We start from the raw sequence: 11,510 nt of genomic DNA, 5'->3' as shown, positions 1-11,510 counted from the left end.
AGTGGATCTTGTCTGATGAAACCAACATTGAACTGCTGAGACTCAACTCTAAGCGTCATTTCTGGAGGAAACCACCACTGCACCTCACCTGTGTAATGCCATTCAAATGGTGCTGGGAGCATAAGGGACTGGAAGACTGGACAGGGTTGATGGACAGCTGAACGGAGCCAAGTACGGAGATATCCTTAATGGACATCTGCTGCAGAGCTCTCTGGACCTCAAACTGGAATGAAGGCTCACAAAGCAAACACCAGACAGGAGTGACTTGGGGACAACTCTGTAAATGTGTTAGTGTGGCCCAGTCAGAGCCCAGACTTGGACCCAATCAAACATCTCTAGATATACCTGAAAATAGGTGTCAACTGATGGTCTCCATCGAACGTGACAGAGTTTGAGAGGATCTGGTCTGATGAAACCAGCGTTTGACTTCAACGTTAAGCGTCATGTCTGGAGGGAACCAGCACTGGGCAATACCGTTCCAATGGTGAAGCATGGTAGTGGCATCATCAGGGAATGGAAGACTGGACAGGTTTGAGAGAAAGCAGAACAGAGCAAAGTACAGAGACACCCTTAATGGACATCTGCTCTCATAAAGCAAAGACTACACAGGAGTGGCTCAGGGACAACTCTGTGAATGTACTTGAGTGGCTCAGTACCAATCAGTCATCTATAGATAAACCTGAAAATAGGTATTCACTGATGATCTCCATCCAACGTGACAGAGCTCAAGAGGATCTGGTCTGATGAAACTAACGTTGAACTGTTTGGACTCGACTCTAAGTGTCACGTCTGGAAGAAACCAGCACTTCACCTCACCTATGCAATACCATTCAAATGGTGCTGGGAGCATCATGGACTGGGAGACTCGGAAAACAAAACAGAGCAAACTACTTAGACACCCTTAATGGACATCTACTCCAGAGCTCTCTGGACCTCAGACTGGAATGAAGGTTCACAAAGCAAAGACAACACTGGAGTAGCTCAGGGACAACTCCGTGAATGTGCTGGTGTGGCCCAGTCAGCGGCCAGACTTGAATCTGAAGAGACAAGAAAATAGCAGACCACCGATGTTCTCCATCTAACGTGAGAGAGTTTGCCTGATGAAACCAACGATGAACTGTTTGGCATCAACTCTAAGCATCACTTCTGGGGGAAACCAACACTGCAACTCACCTGTGCAATACCATTCAAATGATGCTGGGAGCATCAGGGACTGGGAGACTGGAGAGGGTTGAGGGAAAGCAGAACAGAGCAAAATACAGAGATATCATTAATGGACATCTGCTCCAGAGATCTCTGGAGCTCAGACTGGAATGAAGGTTCGCAAAGCAAAGACAACACCAGAGTGGCTCAGGGACAACTGTGTGAATGTCCTTGTGTGGATCAGCCAGAGCCCTGACTTGATTCTGAAGAGACATGAAGATAGCTGTCCACCGATGTTCTCCATCCAACGTGACAGAGTTTGCCTGATGAAACCAATGTTGAACTGTTTGGCCTCCAATCTAAGTGTCACTTCTGGAGGAAACCCTCACCTGTGCAATACCATTCAAATGGTACTGGGAACATCAGGGACTGGGAGACTCGGAAAGCAGAACAGAGCAAAGTACAGAGATACCCTTAATGGACATCTGCTCCAAAACAGACCTCAGACTGGAATGAAGGTTCACAAAGCAAAGACCACACAGGCTTGACTCAGGGACAACTCTGTGAATGTGCTGGTGTGGCCCAGCCAGAGTCAGGACTTGAAACCAATCAGACATCTCTAGGTAGACCTGAAAATAGGTGTCCACTTATGCTCTCCATCCAACGTGACAGAGCTTAAGAGGATCTGGTCTGATGAAACCAACGTTGAACTGATTGGCCTAAACTCTAAGCATCACTTCTGGAGGGAACCAGCACTGCACCTCCCCTGTGTAATACCATTCAAATGGTGCTGGGAACATTAGGGACTGGGAGACTCAGAAAGCAGAACAGAGCAAAGTACAGAGATACCCTTAATGGACATCTGCTCCAGAGCTCTCTGGACCTCAGACTGGAATGAAGGTTCACAAAGCAAAGACAAAACCGAAGTGGCTCGGGAACAACTCTGTGAATGTGCTGGTGTGGCCCAGTCAGCAGACAGACTTGAATCTGAAGAGACAAGAAAATAGCCGTCCACCGATGTTCTCCATCCAACGTGATAGTTTGCCTGATGAAACCAACGTTGAACTGTTTGGCCTCAACTCTAAGCATCACTTCTGGAGGAAACCAGCACTTCACCTCACCTGTGCAATACTATTCAAATGGTACTGGGAGTTTCAGGAACTGGGAGACTCGAAGCAGAACAGAGCAAACTACTGAGACACCCTTAATGGCCATCTGCTCCACAGCTCCCTGGACCTTAGACTGGAAAAGATTCACAAAGCAAAGACATTACAGGAATGTCTCACTGTGAATGTCCTTGAGTGGACCAGCCAGAGCCCTGACTTGAATCTGAAGAGACACAAAGATAGCCGCCCACCGATGGTCTCCATCCAACCTGACTGGTCTGCAGAGAAGAATGGCAGAAAAATCCCCAAATCCAGGTATATGAAGTTTGTCACGTCAGCCCCAAGAAGACTCAAGGATGGAAATCGTTACCAAGGTAAGGACCGAGTCAAGTGTCTAAATCCTTGTGTCAATGAGGTAGTTGATTTTTTTTTTTTAAATAAATGTGCAAAATTTCCGAAAATCCTGTTTTCGATTTGTCATTCCCAGAAACACAACAAAATCTGGAAAATGTAAAGCGGTCAGAAGACTTTCTGAAGGGCACAGAAACATCTCACGGGGACTTGCTCCTCACGAGAATCCTACAAGTGTTTTTTTCGAGTGAAAAGTGGGAACGATCGAGACGCCTTTGAGCAGGAGTTTCAAGATCAAAGCGCCATTGTCCATCCAGTCGTTCCCAGAGTTCGGTGACCGCGGATTGCTTTGGATTATCACACATATGGTTCAGAGTGTAAGCTTTGTGAAATCTGGGAAACAGAAAAAGAAAAAAGTTCTTGTTCTTTCATTTCACACGTGAAGGGCAAATCGGGCGAGCCCCCCGTATTTTGTTTTAAATCAAATCATTTCCAGGTCTGTTGCTTCAATCAGAATCACCCACATAACGAGCTTTTTATTTTGACATGTTGCATAAACACGACTAAGTGAAGCAGACGTTCTATTTGAACTAAATTAATTATTTGTGTTGGGCTTGTCTGCTCGATGATACGCGCACACACTTAATTACGATATAACGAACGAGGCACTATAGCGCCTTTTTATTTACATACCAATTTACTGATAGCCACACCAAAGTTCCAAACACTTGCAGGCATTGTCATATCTTTTCAATGTCGGATTACAACATGCTGGCATTTTCAATCCAAATCTTCACATTCTTCAGGCTGACCTCTGATCAGGGTCCCGGCAAGTTTTCTGCTGTCGCCCCAGGCTTGTAAACTGACTTTGACCCCCATGCTGTTGAGCGCAGGACAGAAGAACAAAGGCTGAAGTGAATGGTGCGCTTCACGAGCGGCCGACGGGCTTCAGTCCGACGCTGTGGCGTCGTATTGCAGCGGTTATTGTGTTGTATTGTGTTCGTTTATGCATTGATTTACCAAACCTGCTCATCCCAATAGAATAATCTTATTAGCCTCTGGTGCAAGGAAGGAGACAACCCAGGATGGGATGACCATCCATCACAATGGCCAAATCCTAGCCTGCGTGGGAGAATATTTCCAAACAAAAAATCAGTCTTAATTAAAGGATAAGTGTCTGTGTGTCCGTCAGGTTGCTATGTCTCTGTCATTCCAAAAGATGGCAGGCACATCACAAAACATTTTTCAGATGAGTTTCACTACAGCCTGCAGTAGATATGATGTCGGTAACGTAACACTCAGAACATCCCACAACATTAAACACAACATGTCCCGAGTCAGATAACCTGCCCAGAACTCTCCCTTAACCATGGTGCAATGGGGCATTTTGTGACTGACCACATGAGTAATGCGTAGGCTGCAATTACACTCGATTGACATTTTTAGCATTTTTTATAATAAAATGCATTGCATTTGTCATTCCAACAACCGGCTCTTCACAGACATTAACGCTGCTTTTACGAATCCTGTATCAAAAGGCATTTAACAAAGACACATGCATTTAATTTGTCATTCCAACAGATGGTGCTTTGTAGGCATTAAAACTGCTTTAACAAATCCTATGGCAAATGACATATAACAGCGACACATGTGTTTCATTTGTCATTGCAATAGCTGGTGCTTCACAAACATTAACACTGCTTTCACGAATCCCATACCAAATGGCATATAACAGAGACACATGTATTATATTTGTCATAAAAAACAAATTATCTTCACAGACATTAATGCTGCTTTCATGAATCCTGTATCAAATGACATATAACAGAGACACATGTATTGCATTTGTCATTCCAGCAGATTATCTTCATAGACATTAACGCTGCTTTCACAAATCCTGTACCAAATGGCATATACCAGAGGCTCCTGCATTTATTTAATTTGTCATTCCAACATCTAGCATTTCACAAACATTAAAACTGCTTTCATGAATCCCATGCCAAATGACATATAACAAAGACACATGCATTGCATTTTTCATTCCAACAGATGGTGCTTTGTAGACATTTCTAGTAATGCATTATACAACTACAAATGTTTCCAATGCACCACCTTTTGGAATGACAAATGCAATGCCTTACAAAATTCATTCCAATTGATGGTGTAATGTTAATGTTGAGGTCTATGTTGTTTACTTAGATTTCAAATACTTAGATCTAAGATCTATTATATAGATGTCAACCTGTCATAACTAAATAACAGCAACCTAAAATGTGAGTTTAAACAATGAAATACATGTGTTGCTTACTTTTTTAATTGATTTATTTATTTCTTTATTTGTTTATTTCAGTGACAAAACATCAAACATTAAGTAATGAGTGCTGAAATGAAAACTGTCACTTTCACTTGTCAAATATGAGAGGGCGGGATCTAGCGAGTACGGTGTTTTCATTTGTGAATCAGCCACACAGAGTAGGAGGTATGCGTTTTGCTTGACATGGAATGGTTGGGAGCATGTGCTGATTACACCGCATTGCCACACCCACTAGACACTTGGGAAGCCAGGGCTCAAACTTACATGTTCAAAGTTTATGACTGTGCGTGTCAGATAATGAGGCCAAGAAAAACTTGCCCAGAATTGCTAATTGTGAAGTGGTGACTTTAATTAATTTTAATTAAAATAATAATAATAATCATCCATCCATCCATTATCTAACCCGCTATATCCTAACTACAGGGTCACAGGGGTCTGCTGTAGCCAATCCCAGCCAACACAGGGTGCAAGGCAGGAAACAAACCCTGGGCAGGGTGCCAGCTCATCGCAGATCTATCTATCTATGTATCTATTATATAGTGCCTTTCACTCTATCTATCTATCTATCTATCTATCTATCTATCTATCTATCTATCTATCTATCTATCTATCTATCTATCTATCTGTTATCCAACCCACTATATCTTAACTACAGGGTCACGGGGATCTGCTGGAGCCAATCCCAGCCAACACAGGGTGCAAGGCAGGAAACAAACCCCGGACAGGGCGCCAGCCCACCGCAGAATAATAAGCATACATTTATATATATAACACCTTTCCCATTCTCAAAGCACATCTGTAGTGTCTTCTGTCAATGTGGCACGTGATGGCCGAAGAATTACAGACACTCTAATGACAATTCACCAATCAAAGCACAGTACTGGCTAGAGCCCGCCCTCTCATCTTTGATGCATGAAAGTGACAGTTTTCTTTCAGGGCTGATTTAATTGTGCATGTGTGTCACTGAGATAAATAAATGAAGAAATAATTAAATACATACATAAAGAAATAAGCAACAAAAATATCTTTTGTGACACATTATGTATACCAAAATTTCATAATAATGATAATCTTAGATAGATAGATAGATAAACATGAAAGGCACTATATAAGAGATAGTTAGACAAACATAGCTACTATAGTCTGAAGAAGAAAATTAAAAAGAAATTAAACTTCTGCCCCAGTCCCAGTGACGCTCTATACAGGCGCATTGCTGTTGGCATAAAGGACCCCACCATCGTGTTTCTTTACACACTTGTTGGCTGAAAGTCCTCGGTGTTGGGGTGTCACAGAGAGGATGTGCAGCATTGTTCATAGTGACACTCAGTTGTGTCTTCATTCTCTCCTTTGCTACGACCTCCAGGGGGTCCAGAGTGTGTCCCGTAACTGAGCTTTTTAATTAGCTTTTTGATTCAGTGATGATGCCAGCCCAGCACACCACACTGGCTATCGAGGAGTTGTAGAAGATCTGAAGGATGTCACTTTTCACCTTAAAGGAACTCGCTCTTCTAAGGAAAAAAGATTCTGCTCTGCCTGTTCTTTTGCAGCTTCTCTGTGTTCTGAGACCAGTCCAACCAGTCATTAATGTGGACCACCAAGTACCTGTAGCAGTGCAACACCTCCACATCCACTTCCTGGTTAGTGACGAGACACAGAGTCTCAATGATTTGCTGATGTTAAGTTCTCAAAGTTCTCCCCCGGACTCCTCTCTTCTGTCTCAGCCCCCTTAACAATCACCCCATATGTGCAGAATCATCTGAGAATTTCTGCAGGTGACCTGACCTGCTGTTATATTTCTAGTCAGAGGTTTCAGAGTGCAGGGCGGACAGGCCTGGTCTTTGTGGTGCTCTAGTGTTGCTCACACAGTCCTCAAGTCTCACAGGTGGTGGTCTGCCTGACAGACAGTACATCATCCAGGACCCCACAGTTGAGTTGACCCCTTAACACAGATAGCTGGATGGTATTAAAGGCACTGGAGAAATCAGAAATGTTATTTTCACAGTGTGGTCAGCTTTGTCCAGCCTTGTGGAGCAGACCGATAATTGTATCCTCCACTCCAATTTTTGTCTGTCAGGCAAACTGCATGGGGGTCCGGGGGATGACAAATATGTGCAGAGATATTTTCAGATAAGGAAGACTCAGGTTTTAAGGTCATGTCTTGTATTATAATGGAAAAAGTGACTTAAACAAAAATGTGCAGCACCAGCAGCCCTCCTGGTTCTGACTTTGACCCCCCTGCTATAGATTTATCTATCTTTTAAAGAGTGCTTTTACTATCTCTTTATTATATAGTGCCTTTACTATCTATGTATAATATATAGTGCCATTCATAACTACCTATTTATATTGTTTTCTGTTCTATGCATTATATAGTGCCAATCACATCTATTTTGTAGTAACCTCTCTGTATTATGATACTGCCTTTCCTATCTTTCTCCATTATATAGTGCCTTTCCTACCTCTATATATGATATCTTGTCTTTAACATCTGTTTTCTCTATCTATTTTATATACTGTCTTTCCTATCTCTTTCTCTATTATATAGTGCCTTTCACATCCATCTATTTTATATTGTCTCTTTCTATTAGATAGTGCCTTTCCTATATTTCACCATTGTACAGTGCTTGCTCTATCTCTGTTTACATTGTATAGTGCCTTTTACATCTGTCTGTAGTGTTTTTCCTGTCTCTCTCTTATATAGTGCCTTTCACATCTATCTATGTTATAGTTTCTTCTCTCTTTCTGTCAGATAGTTCCCTTCCTATCTTGCTCCATTATAGTGTGTCTTTACTTATTCACTCTCTCTTATATAGTGCCTTTCACATCTATTTTATACTGTTTTTTGTATCACTCTGTTTTATTGTGCCTTTCCTATCTATTTTTTAAAACTTTAAGTTAAACATATGTACAGTATATGTATTACAGAAAATACTTCAATTGTGTAAATGAAAAAACTCATAGTTTACTTGAGCTTATGATAATTTAGGTGGGTTCCTTGTTTATAAAGGGGGGGCTGGGGAGCTTAACTCTGCTATGGGCCTATCAGCAAGTCCCGTGCCCGACCGCCTTCTCTGCGGCCCCGCCCCTGCTTCCTGTGGAGAACTGCTTTCGGAGGTCCTGAGAACGTTAGGCTATCCTACGTCTCCTCCTAGCGTCAACACTAGGTACTGCTCTCTTAGGTGACGTGGTGCTGCGGCTCAAGCACTTTCAAAACAAAATTAGAGTGAAAAAAGTGGAGTAAAATCACACAATAGTAGGCTCAAGAAACAAAGCGGAAAGGAAATCAGCCCTAATCATACGTCGAGAACAAGTCAAAGGAACAATGGACAACATGGCCCGCCCCAGTAAGAGATAACAATGCTGCCCGATTCTCAGACTCTTAAATAAATAAATAAACAAATGAATACATAAATAAATAAACTTCATTTTAGTTCAATTAAAATCAATTAGACTGCCAAATCAAACTGCCGATTTTAAAGCAAAACTTTTAAGGGTTTTAATGGTGCGACTAATGTTAAACTTTTATGTTAATTTAACACTGGTGATTTTAACAGTGTGCTGTAATTCTATCTTATAATATAAAGTAATCTAATGAAGTGGCAATTCTTGTTTCCCCCCAATTAACTTCGCCGCTCTTTCTCTGAAAACTTCAAGTTTCAAAGTCCTTTGAGCTCAAATTTTAATAAGAGCTCGTCACTCACAACGTACTGCTAATTCTGTAATTTTGTCAAGACAACGGAGCGGGGTTGGGGCTTCATTTTGGTCTTTAATGGCCCCAGGGGAGAAATGGATAGTACTAATTAGCAAGATTGGTCACTGATAGCAGAGAATATTCTGCGACATTCCAACCAAATTGTTCGTCTAGCGTCACGTTTCAGTCCAGACGTCCGCTGGTAATCGTGGACGGCCGCTAGTCAGCCATATTCTTTAGTGTGGGGGAATGGTGCCCTCTGCAGGGTTTTTTACCGCATTACATCAAATATACCGGAGTAGGCCATGAATTGGATTAATGTGTTTGGAAAAGGAATGGATGCTGAGGGCAGAAATGTGAAAGTGGGCGCACTTTGAGAAAGTACCATGGACCACTACTCGGGACTTAGTGTTAAAGTTCAGCTTCAATTATATTTCTTAAAAGTGTAAACGTATCTGTCGTATATAGTGGCTTTCATATCTACCACCCAGTTAAATTGTGAATTTTTGTTTTCAATTCTTTCTATTTTTATGTCTTTGTGTCAGTTTCATATAATGATTTTCACATCTATCTATCTAGTTTATAGCACCTTTTACATCTGTTTATCTATTGTGTGGAGTCTTTCATGTCTGTCTGGCAGTCTATCAATGAAATAGTGCTTTTCTCTATCTATCTATCTGTCTATCTATCTATCTATTATGTAGTGTATTTCACATCTATCTATCTATCTATCTATCTATCTATCTGTTATATAGTGCCTTGCATATCTATCTATCTATCTATCTATCTATCTATCTATCTATTATATAGTGTATTTCACATCTATCTATCTATCTATCTATCTATCTATCTATCTATCTATCTATCTATCTATCTATCTATCTATCTATTATATAGTGCAATTCTCATCTATCTATCTATCTATCTATCTATCTATCTATCTATCTATCTATCTATCTATCTATCTATCATATAGCATCTTTCACACTTTTCTTTCTACCTGTTTCATTATGTCTTTCCCATCTATCTATTTTCACCTTTAGACGCCGTATCTGTAATGCCTGTATCTGTATCTGTCTTATATAGTGCCTTTCACAACTGTACATTTTCTCCTGTAATGTATATATCTGCATGTTTCTTATTTATCTTATATTTTGCCTTTTCCATCTCAGTCCATCCCCCTTACTTGTGTAACCACTTGTCACTTTTTTTGTTTGTTTCACTCTGCCCCCAGTTTATGTTTAAGTGTCCCAGTACGTCGGGGGTTGGAGTGAATAAAGTAATTGTTGGCCCCTCAATGGCCGGTGCCTGCGTTGAAGTGCCCTGCCAGCACATCCCTTTGAGAATGACAGGCCGAGGAACTGAAGAGTTGACTTCAAACACCCAGTAACCATAACATGTGGGACCACCCGGGTGTGCATTGTAATGGAGGACAATACAGCACAGGGCACGTCAATACATCTGTGTTTAATATGACAGGCTTCACAGGAATACAAGTCAGATTAACAAAATGGTTTGATGTGCATCAGATATTAGAGGGAAATAAAGACGGAATAACTCACAAGCATAAAAAACAAATCAATCAATAAAATCCACAGCTGTAACTGAGTTCAGACTAAATAAACCAACGAGAGAGCCGAGCTGACATGGATCCAGCTGAAAGAGAAATGACCACCAAAAACAGGGAAGGTGCATTCAGATTGCATTTGAGTGTCAATGGAGATCTACAAACTAAAGTGCCGGTGTCACGTTATGTGAATTCTAGTCATGGGCTATGACAGACCTGCCAGTAGAAGTTTCTTACCTCGTTGCTGGACTACGTCAATTTATAGACCTCAGAATCACTGGGGATGTCACATTTAGTGACTGAGTGACGACTTCCACCCAAGCTGTGATCGTCCCTTGTCTGAGAGCCAATAATGTGCTGCCTGACAGAGCTGGTGCCGTGTGAAGGGTTAACAGGTATGGAGAGCTCAGACATCATCTCTGCCCTTTCTTTATCGTAACAGACAAAACAACACACAGACGAGCTCCTCTTGTGTTCCTGAGGTCCAAAGCTCCTGAGTTCCTTATTCCTTGTGTTTGCATTGCATGCATTGGACTTTATGAATAATGTTCATTGATTGTCTGCTCTCCGAAGAAGAAGGAGAAGAGGGGGGAGACGTGTCCGGAGGCAGGAGGAGAGGAGGAAGGTGAAGAGAGTGGAACTGAGGGGAGGAACTTAAAAAGTTGGCAGTATGACTGGTAAGGGGAGAAAGTTAGCAGATATGATGGAGAGAAGGAAGGTTGACATATTGTGTGTGAAGAGACTAAATGGAAGGGGGAGTAAGGCCAGGTGGATCAGAGGAGGATTCAAATTGTTCTATCATGGTGTGGATGGAGGAGAAATGGAGTAGGAGTTACTCTGAAGGAACAGCATGTCAAGAGGCGAAAAGAGTATCAGACAGAGTGAGGATTATGAAGATGGATACTGAAGGTGTGATGATGAATGTTGTTAGTGCATATGCACCGTAAGTTGGGTGTGCAATGGGTGAGAAAGAAGATTTCTGGAGTAAGTTGGATGAAGTGATGGAAAGAGAGTGGTGATTGGAGCAGATTTCAGTGGACATGTTGGTGAAGGGAACAGAGAAGACGAGGAGGTGATGGGTAGGTATCGTGTCAAGGAGAGGAATGAAGAAGGTCAGAGGATAGTGGATTTTGCCAAAAGGATGGACATGGCTGTGGTGAATACATATTTTAAGAATAGGGATGAACATAGGGTGACATACAAGAGTGGAGGAAGATGCACACAGGTAGATCTGATTATGTAGAAGAGTCAATCTGAAGGAGATTAAAGACTGCAAAGTGGTGGCAGGGGAAAGTACTGCATAGGATGGTGGTCTGTAGGATGATGTTGGAGATCAAG

The sequence above is a fragment of the Polypterus senegalus genome, chromosome 2 (assembly GCF_016835505.1).
Source record: "Polypterus senegalus isolate Bchr_013 chromosome 2, ASM1683550v1, whole genome shotgun sequence".
NCBI classification, from domain to species: Eukaryota; Metazoa; Chordata; class Cladistia; order Polypteriformes; family Polypteridae; genus Polypterus; species Polypterus senegalus.
The sequence above is the reverse complement of the archived record's forward strand: the minus strand, read 5'-3'. Positions refer to the sequence as shown.